Source organism: Scomber japonicus, chromosome 14 (assembly GCF_027409825.1).
Source record: "Scomber japonicus isolate fScoJap1 chromosome 14, fScoJap1.pri, whole genome shotgun sequence".
Classification (NCBI taxonomy): domain Eukaryota; kingdom Metazoa; phylum Chordata; class Actinopteri; order Scombriformes; family Scombridae; genus Scomber; species Scomber japonicus.
In genome coordinates, this window is record NC_070591.1 from 4270772 (window position 1) to 4283085 (window position 12314).

Sequence of the window (12314 nt, forward strand, 5' to 3'; positions counted from 1 at the left end):
AAGTAATAAATAACAAAAAAGTATGCCCCACTTTGTTATCAATTGAAATACAAGGTCTTTATCATACACAGGTGAACACCGACAAGAAATACTATACTACTACTATGAACATTTCATTATACTTGTTTAAACAGTGAGCATATAAAACACATTAAAGGCTATCTATCACTATCTACTATACTATCTATCACTATCTACTATACTATCTATAACTATCAGCTACTGAAACTATTTACATTAATTGCAACTTGAGAAGATAAGAGGACAGAGGAGGTTGACAGGTGAAGAGAAGAGAATTAAATTTGTGAGAGAGAGAGAGAATAAATGATCTAAGATTAAATTATTAACATTTTTGATTTTTTTGATTTGATTTTTGTCTCTTCAATAATCATGATCCTGCAGAGCTGGAGGATTGATGTTCGGCGCAGAAACTGCAGCAGCCATGCGACTGCGGAGTCGCTCCCCACACTGCAGCTCTGGGTGAAGCTCAGCACCTCCAGCATCTGGCTCAGGTTGTTCCTCCACTGGCTCAACAATGTCACCATCCCTGAGGCACAGGTTGTGCAAGATTGCACAGCAGGCGACGACCTTGACGGCAAAAGCTGGGTGCACTTCAAGGGCCTTAAAAAAAATAGATCGCCACCTGGTCTTCATGATGCCGAAGGCCCGTTCAATGACTGAACGGGCCTTGGCATGGTGTCTGTTGAATCTGGCCTCTACTGCATTCCTCACTGGCTCCCTGTAGGGTGTGATAAGTGTGATGGGCTGTGACAAGCAGGGGTATCCCCCATCCCCCAGAATGCAGTAGCCTTCAGGTGGGTACAGGCTGTTCACAAAGAGGGGGCTATTTTTGAGAATGCGAGAATCGTGGACTGAACCAGGGTAACCCACAAAAATGTCCAAAAATTGACACTGGTGGTCACACACTGCCTGCAGTTGAATAGAATAGAAAAGCTTCCTGTTAAAATAGCATTGGGCGTCTGCACTTTTGGGCTTGATTCGAATGTGGCAGCCGTCAATGCTGCCTACCACCTTGGCTAATGCAGCAGATCCTGCCAGACGCTCAAAGCCAGCACCGATGTTGCGAAGCTCATCGTGGGGAGGAAAGGAGATGAATTCGTTTTTGAGCCTGATAACTTTATCAGTTACTCTGTGGATAATATCATAAACTGTGGAGCGTGGTATGTCGAATGCCCTGGAAACGACGCGGTAAGAGGTTGCACTTGCCAACCAGAAAACAAAAACCAGAACCTCAAGGTCATGACCCCAGCCGTGGTCGATGGGGGAGCGGAGGATGTTGATCAGGTTGGTAAGTGTGGGTCTCGAGAGGCGAAAGTCTGGCCGCAGCTCACTTTGGCCGTCAAAGTAGAGGGTCAGCACTGGAACATGGCGGTTCAATACACAGTATTGTGATCTTTGACCATGCTGTAAATAAAGATGAGAACAATGTAGATAATAAATGTAGATGTATGTAAATAATAAATGTAAATGTATGTATATAATAAATGTAAATGTATGTAAATAAATAAATTTAGGTGTATGTATATAATAGATACATAAATGTAGATGTACTGTATGTGTTGATAATAAATAGTAATAACAAAAATGATAACAGTGTAATGAAATGTGTGACTGGTAGTGTGACAGCCATGGAGGAAAGCTATGTGATGTAATGTTTAAGTTTCTACAGGTCGTCTAGCATACCGGTACGTACAATTAGACGACGTCTTCTGAGCCGAGCAAGAGCGAAACGCCTCAGTGTTCTCTGCCGCCTGGCAAGTCTGTTGCTCCTCCTTATCAACAGTAGTTTAATAATTGTTAAGATGAACAACGAGAAATTCACGGTGGCTGTCATTTTTTTCCGTTTGAGATGAACGGCAGTTTGTTTTCCTTTGTGTGCGCGAGACGAATTCGTGAGTTGCAGCGGGAAAAAGTTAAAAACAATAATAATAAAAACAATACAATGCAGAGACCATGGCGGAGACCCGTTTATTTACATAGGATACATCAACAAGACAGATCAAGGTGCTCGTAATGTAAAGATGTAAGCTTTGGTGACAACACATATCAAATACAAGGCAGATTTATTAGTTAAGGCAGATTTATTAGTTAAGGGACAGACACATAACTCCTCCACTTGATGTTGTGTTTACATCACGTTTTATTTGTGCGACAGCTGTGACGTAATTAACGGCGCCGAGCAACGAGCGGAGTAGTGTCCGAGCGTGTCCGAGACGTTCCGCCGTTGAGTCCACTATATAGTCCACTATATTGAATTCACTATATAGTGAGTAGGGAGTAGTGAATGAGTGAGTGATTTCGGACACAACCACTGTTTTTTTTATCAGAAGTTGTGTTGCATCTTGGGTAATGTGAGTGTGAGTAGTCAGCTCTTGATGCATACTCTGCATTTCTGGAGAATCTAGTAAACCATCCAGGAACTTCTCACATACTCTAAATCACATACTACACAGTTAAACACACTACATACTTCACATGACGTCATTAATACGAGTAGTAGGAAAGGATGAGGTTTCTAACAGACCTTGTGTCTCAAATCTCTAGTGCTTAGTGTACTAACATAAGTGTGTGATTTGAGACACAATGCAGGACTTAAACTACTAACTGAACTAATGAGGAGATGAGGAGCAGGTGGAGAGATGAGCAGAGAAACTGGAGTGAGGAGAACGAGGCAGTAAAACAGTAGAATGGGAAAAAAGCTGATTGGCTGTTGAAGGGCAGAGCTAATGAAGCTGAATGCAGAGCAGGTGTGACGATAAAAAACAAGCTGGAGACACTGGAGAGAAAAACACATTAGTCCTGTTTCCATTAAGGAAGTTCAGGGTAAAATACAGGAACGTGCTCTCACTCTGTCCTCTCAATCATTCAATTGTTGCGTAATCGTTGATGCGTTGATTTAAAAATGGTGCTAATTTTGGCCCCCACTCAGAGTTTTTTGGGGCTGCGTGGAGTACATACTAGTGTTAATTTTGTCGCCCATTTTTCAATTTAGTCTTTGTCTTGTGTCAAAGTTCATTCTTAGTCTAAGTCACATTTAGTCATTCACATATCATTTTCTGTTAGTCATGATTTAGTCAAACTATTTATATAAGTCTCTGTCTATTTATGTCAGAGATAATGTTTGTTTATTTATTCCAGTTGACTTTTGTTCCACAGCTAAAATATTGATTAAATGTCTGGAATAACAAACATCTTGAATGATGCATTTGTTCTAATTTTTTATATTTAACAGAAACACCAACAAAAAAAGGTGTTAAATAATATTACTCTTATAGCTAGACTAATAGCTGAGCAGCTAGCTAGCTCCCAACTCAAAATGATTGCTTGTTTCTGTAGTCTGATCAGCGTGAGCAGACCAGTCAGTAAACTACACGATAACCCACAATGCATTTCATTCCTACCCAACTCAGCTAATTGGCTATCTGTAGACGGGATCATCCCAATGTTCCCAGGTCACATACAAAGCGGGGAATATAGGGATGATCCCCTAATGATGTAGCACTACAGTCATACTGCACATCAAATTAAACAGGAGAAACTCCGCTACAAGCACATATCAGTCATTTTTACACACACCAAACACAACTCAAACACCAAGCATATTAATGATCAAATATCAAAATCCGAATAGCGTCAGAAAATCAACCCACTCTCCACATTTCCATAGCAACCGCTCTGATACTTCATGGTACACAAACAAATAGCATCTCATATGAAAGCTAAGACCCTGGCGAGTTCAACAAAAACTCAGTGAACCAGCAGCCAAACAATAAAATGGTAAACAACCACTTATTTCCAGCGACTAACAGATATTCTGTCTTACCTTTTTGAAGTTTTGTGATGAAAAGTTGTCCTTGAGAGCAAAAAACGCTTGTTTTAGTAAGTCCAACACGGCTCTGCTTGTTTACAACTCCATTTCACCCAGTGCCAGCCTACAGTAACTCCACCGGAACAACAGACAACCCTGGCAACCCGCACTTCCGGCCGCTAATTGGCTGGTAAAGTCATTGTCGAACCGTCAAAAAATGTAAAAAATATTAATTCAGACTACTTTTTTTAAAATGGAAAAGCAATACTTATAATACCCATTCTGTATCCCTCAAAACGCCCCGTGGCTGTATTATTTAAAAAAAAATTGCCTTTAATAACTATTCTACATATTCAACCATTAAATTTAAAAGGATAGACCTACTGCAGCCCTAAAATACAACCATGTTGGGTTCAGTTCTGTGCTTGAGATTACAGTATAACGAATACTGTACAAATAACAAATGTTCTGAATAGAAATAATGCATTAAAAAAAAAGCATAGACCCATTCAAACTCTCTCAAACAGCTACCGTCGCTCACTCTACCCGCAATGGCCAGAAAGCGGGTAGAGTACACTCATGAGTAAAGGAAGCTAGTTCCGGAAGCTACGCAGGCTAATATCTCGGCAGGGGATTGGTCGATTCGGGTGATTGACACCTCGTTTTAACCGTTGGAGCCAATAGATTTTAAGGGCGGTATCGAAATCTGTACCAGACACATGATTGGCTGACTGTAAGGAAGCAAATGGATCGTACACGAAACGAACTTCGTTGCATGAAGTTGGGTTGAAGTTTCATTGGTTATAAACAAACACCGCCATGTTGGATTTACTAAAACCAGCGTTTTTTGCTCTCAAGGACAACTTTTCATCACAAAACTTCAAAAAGGTAAGACAGAATATCTGTTAGTCGCTGTAAATAAGTGGTTGTTTAACCTTTGTATTCTTTGGCTGCTGGTTCACTGAGTTTGTGTCGTAGGGTAATAATAGTGGTACTGTTGAACTCGCCAGGGTCTTAGCTTTCATATGAGATGCTATTTGTTTGTGTACCATGAAGTAGCAGAGCGGTTGCTATGGAAATGTGGAGAGTGGGTTGACTTTCTGACGCTATTCGGATTTTGATATTTGATCATTAATATGCTTGGTGTTTGAGTTGTGTTTGGTGTGTGTAAAAATGACTTATATGTGCTTGTAGCGGAGTTTCTCCTGTTTTAATTTGATGTGCAGTATGACTGTAGTGCTATATCATTAGTGCAGTGTTTTATGCCTTTTGCTGCGGAGAGTCTCAGGGTCCTCCAATTGGGGGACCTTGGAGTTTTAACAGGTTAAATATGCGGAAAAATAAAATAACAGGACACAAACGTCGGGTCTAGCCCATCACCAGTGTTATTTTGATTAGCTTACTCTGTCTATAACGCATTAGCAGCTACTCGGTACATTAGACTGAAGATCCAACATATCAAATGAACCACTGCTGTATATTTGACCAATACATTGAATATTTTGTGTTTTGTGACTAAATAAACTAAACTTGACAACTGCTGTAATATTTATTAGCTCACTATGTTTCTGTCTGTCTGAACTTCATCAGATTGGACTGAAACATGTTGAGCTAATAAATGTTTTGTGACTTAAAAAAAAGAACAAACATCTAATGATTATAACCTAAACTGACACAACCTCATCTGTAAATTAGAAGAAGCTGGGCCTGATCATTTATGTGATACAGTCTTTCCAGTTGCACTTTAAATATGAGATTCAGCGTCTTTATTGAGATTTTTTGGCCGTGCAGAAATATTATATATATATATGTGTGTGTGTGTGTGTGTGTGTGTGTGTGTGTGTGTGTGTGTAAGCAGCTAACAGAGAAAGAAACCTGAAGGCTCTGCAGCTGTTGTTCAGTTCGGTGCCGTTATCAGCAAAAGCTACGACTATCTTATTGATCAGATACATTTACACATTTATTTGGCCAGTGGAGTCTTGTGAGGGTTTCTCTCCCAGTAAACTGCAGCTGGGATGAAAAGCCTTTTTAACTTTCTTCTTTTCAACGAGGAATAGAGTGCATTCAGTCTCACTCTGTCAACCTGTCTGAGGCTGAGATGCAGCTGACAACCACTGAAAGCAACAGCTAGGTACGCTTCTATCTTTAACCCTCCTGTTGTCCTCGAGTCAAGGAACGAAGGGAGGAAGAAGGAAGGAAAGGAGGGAGGGAGGAAGGAAGGAAGGAAGAAGGAAGGAAGGAAAGGAGGGAAGGAGGGAGGGAGGAAGGAAGGAAGGAAAGGAGGAAGGGGGGATTGAAGAAGGAAGGAAAGGAGGCAGGAAGGGAGGAAGAAGGAAGGAAAGGAGGGAAGGAGGGAGGGAGGAAGGAAGGGGGGAAGGAAGAAGGAATGAAACAAAGGAAAGGAGGGAGGAAGGAAAGGAGGGAGGAAGAAAAGGAGAAAGGAAGGAAGGAAAGGAGGAAGGAAGGAAAAGAGGAAGGAAGGACAGAAGGACAGAGGAAAGAAGAAAGGGGGAGGAAAGAAAGACAAGGAAGGAAGAGTAGGGAAGGAAGGAAAGAAGGAGGGAAGAAAAGGGGATGGAGGGAGGGAAGAAGGAAGGGAGGAAAAAGAGAGGAAGGAAGGAAAGGAGGGAAGGAGGGAGGGAGGAAGGAACAAGGAAGGAATGAACAAGGGAGGGAGGGAGGAAGAAAGGAGGAAAGAAGGGAGGAAAGGAAGGCAGGAAGGAAAGGAAGGAAGGAGAGAGGGAGAGAGGAAAAAGAGGAAGGAAGGACAGAAGGACAGAGGAAAGAAGAAAGGGGGGAGGAAAGAAAGACAGGAGGAAGGAAGAGGAGAGAAGGAAGGAAAGAAGGAGGGAAGAAAAGGGGATGGAGGGAGGGAAGAAGGAAGGGAGGAAAGAAAGAGAGAAGGAGGGAGGGAGGAAAGAAGGAACAGTAAAAACAGACGGGGGGTCAATTTGACCCGGGAGGATGACACAAAGACTAATTTGCCCCCCGCCCCCCCACCCTCAGTGATGTCATCAGCGTCTGCCCAGTAATATCAACCCCTCTGTACTTCCATGAGATGTCAGATATAATAAAACAGGATTTATTTGTAGCTTTGCTTCTGGTTCGTTACCCTCTTACTTTCCTTCCAGTCCATTTCTGGAATGAAAGCAGAACCTGACTCAGCTCTCCATTAGTTTGTGTTTTACACTGTCGACCCCCCCCCCCTTTTTTTTGGGGGGGAACATGTGCCCCGGCTCATTTCTACTGGCAGACAGCCTCCATATATTCTATGACAGGAAGTGGCTCGGAGCCCAGAACGAGTACAGTTCAACTCTTCTCAACACTTATTACAGCTCACAGCCTCCAAAGACAACCTTTAACCTTCCTGTCGTCCTCCCGGGTCAAACTGACCCCGTCTTTTTTGACTGTTCCTTCCTTCCTCCCTTCTTTCCTTCCGTCTGTCCTTCCTCCCTCCCTTCTTCTCTCTTTCTTTCCTTCCTTCTGTCTTCCCTTCCATTCTTCCTTCCTTCCTCTCTCCCTCCTTCTTTCCTTCCTTCTTTATCTCTTTCCTTCCTACTTTCCTTCCTTCTTCCTCCCTTTCTTCCTCCTTTCCTTCTTTCTTCCTCCCTTCCATTTTTCCTTCCACCATCCCTTTTCCTTCCTTCCCTCCTTCCTTCTTTCCTCTGTCCTTTCATCCTTCCTTTCTCCCTCCTTTCCTACCTACTTCCTCCCTTCCATTCTTCCTTCCTCCCTTCCATCTTTCTTTTCTCCCTTCTTTCCGTCCTCCTTTCCATCCTTCCTTCCTCCCTCTTTTCCTTCCTTCTTCCTCCCTTCCATCCTTCCTTCCTCCCTCCCTCCCTCCCTCCTTCCCTTCCTCCATCCTCCCTTCCATCCCCCCCACCTTCTTTCCTTCCCTCCTTCCTCCCTTCCATCCTATCTCCCTTCCTTCCTTCTTCCTCCCTTCCAACCTTCCTTCCTCCCTCCCTCCTTCCCTTCCTCCTTCCTCCCTTCTATCCTTCCTCCCTTACTTCCTTCCTCTTTCCCTTCCTCCCTTCCATCCTTCCTCCTTTCCTTCCTTCTTCCTCCCTTCCTTCTCTCCTCCCTCCCTCCTTTCCTTCCTTTCATCCTTCCTTCCTCCCTCCTTTCTTTCCTTCCTTGACTCGAGGACAACAGGAGGGTAAATTACAAATCTTGAAGGCATTAAATGTGCAGAATCATGAGCTATGACAGCAAAAGTTTTTATTAACCGACATCAGACCGGGTTACTTCAGGCAAATGAACAAAAGATGACCTCAAATGGTCACAAAATAAGACAAAACTATTGGATCCACACATCCTTCACAATCAGATCAACCCAAGTGATGAAAACAAGTAAAAGAAACTAAAGAGTGTGAGTCCACTTCCTCTCTGTGGGAGTTTTGTATTTTCCAGTGAGGATTCGCACCAGTGATCAAAGCCAGAATACCAGAATGTTAAACCCCCCCCCCCCCCCCGCAAAAAACTGGGTGAATTTGAAATCTCTGCTGCAGTCCCCCGTTCGGTGATTAAGGCTCAGAAGCTGGATGTATTTTTGCATTTTTTAAAAACCTTGCACAGAGCAGCGTTAATTAATTATTAGAGGGAGAGAGAGAGAGAGGGAGAGGGAGGGAGAGAGAGAGAGAGAGGGAGAGGGAGAGAGAGGGAGAGAGAGAGAGAGAGGGAGAGAGAGGGAGAGAGAGAGAGAGAGAGAGAGAGAGAGAGGGAGAGGGAGAGAGAGGGAGAGAGAGAGAGGGAGAGAGGGAGAGGGAGAGAGGGAGAGAAGGAAAGAAGAGAGGAAAGGGAAGAAGGAAGGATAAAAGGACAGAGAGAGGTAGAGAGAGAGGAAGAGAGGGAGAGGGGGAGAGGGGGAGGGAGAGGGAGAGGGAGGGAGGGAGAAGGAGAGAAAGAGGAAGGACAGACAGAAGGAAAGAAGAGAGGAAAGGGAAGAAGGAAGGATAAAAGGACAGGCAGAGAGAGAGAGAGAGACGCAATTTACCTCACACTGTCTAACTTGCCCTCTGTTGCTGCATCTCAATTAATTACTTTACAAATGTAACTTTAATGAGGACAAATTATCAAGTGGCACAGATTGTATTAATACAGGTAGAGTATCATAGCAGAGCTGAAGTGTCTTTGCTATTAATCTCTAAAAAAAGAAACCAAACAATAAAATATGTTAAATGCTAACAGAAACATAACTTTAGAAAACACGACTCAGCAGATCTGGTCTGTCACGTAGCTCCGTCTCAGTCACTCTACACAGGATGAGGTATTAACATTAAATTAATTAAAATAATTCATGTGCATATATATATAGAGTGAACGCCCCCCCCCCCCCCCACACCCCGAGCGGAACCTTTGCTTTACAATGATGAAAAACTCTAAGCCGAGTCTTCTAATCTCTGTGGGAGGTGCTCGACAACACCCGTGAAACGTCGGCTTTTATCTCCTCTCTCTTGTCGCTTGTAGACAAAAGTGCAAAATGATGTACATGCTCCTAAAAAAAAGAAAAGACGCCTTGGAAGATATTTGAATGAGTTGATTCATTGTTTTAACTCTCCTGTTGTCCTCGATAGAAGGATGGAAGGGAGGAAAGAAATGAGGGAAGGAAGGGAGGAAGAAGGAAGGATGGAAGGGAGGATGGAAGGATGGAAGGAAGGGAGGAAGAAGGAAGGATGGAAAGGAGGAAGGGAGGATGGAATGATGGAAGGAAGGGAGGAAGAAAAGGAAGGAAAGAAGGGGGATGAGGAAGGAAAGCAGGAAGGGAGGAAAGAGAGAGGATGGAAAGAAAGAGAGGAAGGAAGGAAGGAAGGGAGGAAGAAGGAAGGACATGAGGGAGGGAGGGAGGGAGGGAGGAAGGAAGGAAGGAAAGGAGGGAAGGAGGAAAGGAAAGAAGGAAGGACAGAGGAAAGAAGGCAGGAAGGAAGGTAGGAGGGAGGGAGGGAGGAAGGAAGGAAGGAAAGGAGGGAAGGAGGAAAGGAAAGAAGGAAGGACAGAGGAAAGAAGGCAGGAAGGAAGGTAGGAGGGAGGGAGGGAGGAAAAGAGGAAGGAAGGAAAGAAGGGGGTGGAGGAAGGAAAGCAGGAAGGGAGGAAAGAGGATGGACAGGAGAGAGAGAGAGGTAAGGAAGGAAAGGAGGGAGGAAAAGAGGAAGGGAGAAAGGAAGGAAGAAGGAAGGAAAGGAGGAAGGAAGGACAGGAGGTAAGGGAGGAAAGAAAAGAGGGAGAGAGGGAGGGAAGGACAGAGGAAGGAAGGTAGGAGGGAGGAAAAGAGGAAGGGAGAAAGGAAGGAAGAAGGAAGGAAAGGAGGAAGGAAGGACAGGAGGTAAGGGAGGAAAGAAAAGAGGGAGAGAGGGAGGGAAGGACAGAGGAAGGAAGGTAGGAGGAAGGAAAAGAGGAAGGGAGAAAGGAAGGAAAGAAAGGGAATGGAGGAAGGAAAGCAGGAAGGGAGGAAAGAGAGAGGATGGAAAGAAAGAGAGAGGAAGGAAGGAAAGCAGGAACAGTCAAAACAGACGGGTTCAATTTGACCTGGGAGTTCGACAAGAAGGTTAAAAACCATTGGAGGAATAAAAAGATGATGTCATATATTTCCCAGAGTTCATTTCAGTTCTAATAAAAGTGAACATGTTGTTGTTGTTGGCTGATGTTTCCAACGCTGTCAATCACATCTGATCAAACCACAACAACAAAGTCCTGACGAGCTCTTTGATGCTTGTTTACTCTTTAATATTTCATCTAGAGGAATATTTAGGGTTTTAAAAAGGCTTTAAGTCATTTATCAAGCTGATGTTTGAAGGTATGAGCTTCTAAAATGTGATGAATCGCTGCTTTAGTCTCTTTATCTTTGAGTTTAGAGTCAAACTAGGTGAGAAATCTAACAGACAGCTAATAGACTAAAGAAATAATTGGTCATTTAAAGAAATATCAAGACTAATAGACTCAAACTAATGAAATATTGAAAGAAATGAAGAGAGGTGACCCATTCTTAAAACTCAGTGGTAATGTGAGTTAGTTAACCCTTTCATACTGTTCATACTGGAGGTTTCTTTTTACATTTGAGAGCTGTAAAAACACCTTAAACACATTTATTATTTATTTATTAATGTGACCTACAGTATACAAAAATGGAAATGAGAGGCATAATTTTTGAAATATTTGTGCAGCTGATACACATTTTTATATATGCAAATCTGCAAGTTTGACCTGTTTATTGAAATAAAAACCCCAATAATAATATTTAAAATGAGCTTTATAACATGTTGTTGTATTCATCATGATCTATAAAATGTTCACCAGGACAATAAAATAGTGATTATAATGATAAGATTAACCCTCCTGTTGTCCTCAAGGGAAGGGAGGAAGGAAGGGAAAAGAGGAAGGGGGGAAGGAAGGAAGGAAGACAGAAGGAAAGGAGGAAGGAAGAAAGAAGGAAAAGAGGAAAGGAAAGGAAAAGAGGAAGTGAGGAAGTAAGGAAATCAGGACTGAGGAAGGAAGGAAGACAGGAAGGAAGGACAAGAAGAACAGATGGAAGGAAGGAAGGAAGGAAGGAAAGATGGAAGGAAGGAAGAAAGGGAGCAAAGACAGATGAAAGGAAGAGAAGAGAAGAGAAGACAAGAAGGAATGAATGAAGCAAGGAAGGGAAGACAGATGGAAGGAAAGATGGAAGGAAGGAAAAGGACAGAAGGAAGGAAGGAAGGAAGGAAGATAGGAGGGAAGGAAGGAACAGTCAAAACAGACGGGGGGTCAATTTGACCCGGGAGGACGACAGGAAGATTAATCAAAGGTTTATTAATGATTGATGTGTAGAGACTAATTATGAGTCAGAATATGAGCAGCATGTAAAGAGTTAAAATGTCACATGCACAACGAGGCTTTAACTGAAACGTCCGTGCTCAGCATAGTGTGACAGGAGACTCTTGACGGTAACTCACGGTAACTGAGGAGAAGGCACGTTTAAATAAAGAGGTGTCTGACGTTATCATGTTTTATCTTCTTTTCCTAAAAAAAGCTTGTTGGTTGATCAGTGAGCTGCCTGATTACAAAAACACATCGTTCAATAAAAAGTGTTGTTCCAAGGAAGTAGTGATCATGAGAGGAGAGGAAGAGGAGAGGAGAGGAGAGGAGGAAGTAGTGATCATGAGAGGAGAGGAGGAAGTAGTGATCATGAGAGGAGAGGAGAGGAGAGGAGAGGAGAGGAGAGGAGAGGAGGAGGAAGTAGTGATCATGAGAGGAGATGAGGAGGAAGTAGTGATCATGAGAGGAGAGGAGAGGAGGAGGAAGTAGTGATCATGAGAGGAGAGGAGGAAGTAGTGATCATGAGAGGAGAGGAGGAAGTAGTGATCATGAGAGGAGGAAGTAGTGATCATGAGAGGAGAGGAGGAAGTAGTGATCATGAGAGGAGAGGAGGAAGGAGGAAGTAGTGATCATGAGAGGAGAGGAGGAAGTAGTGATCATGAGAGAGAGAGGAGAGGAGACTACAGATCGACGA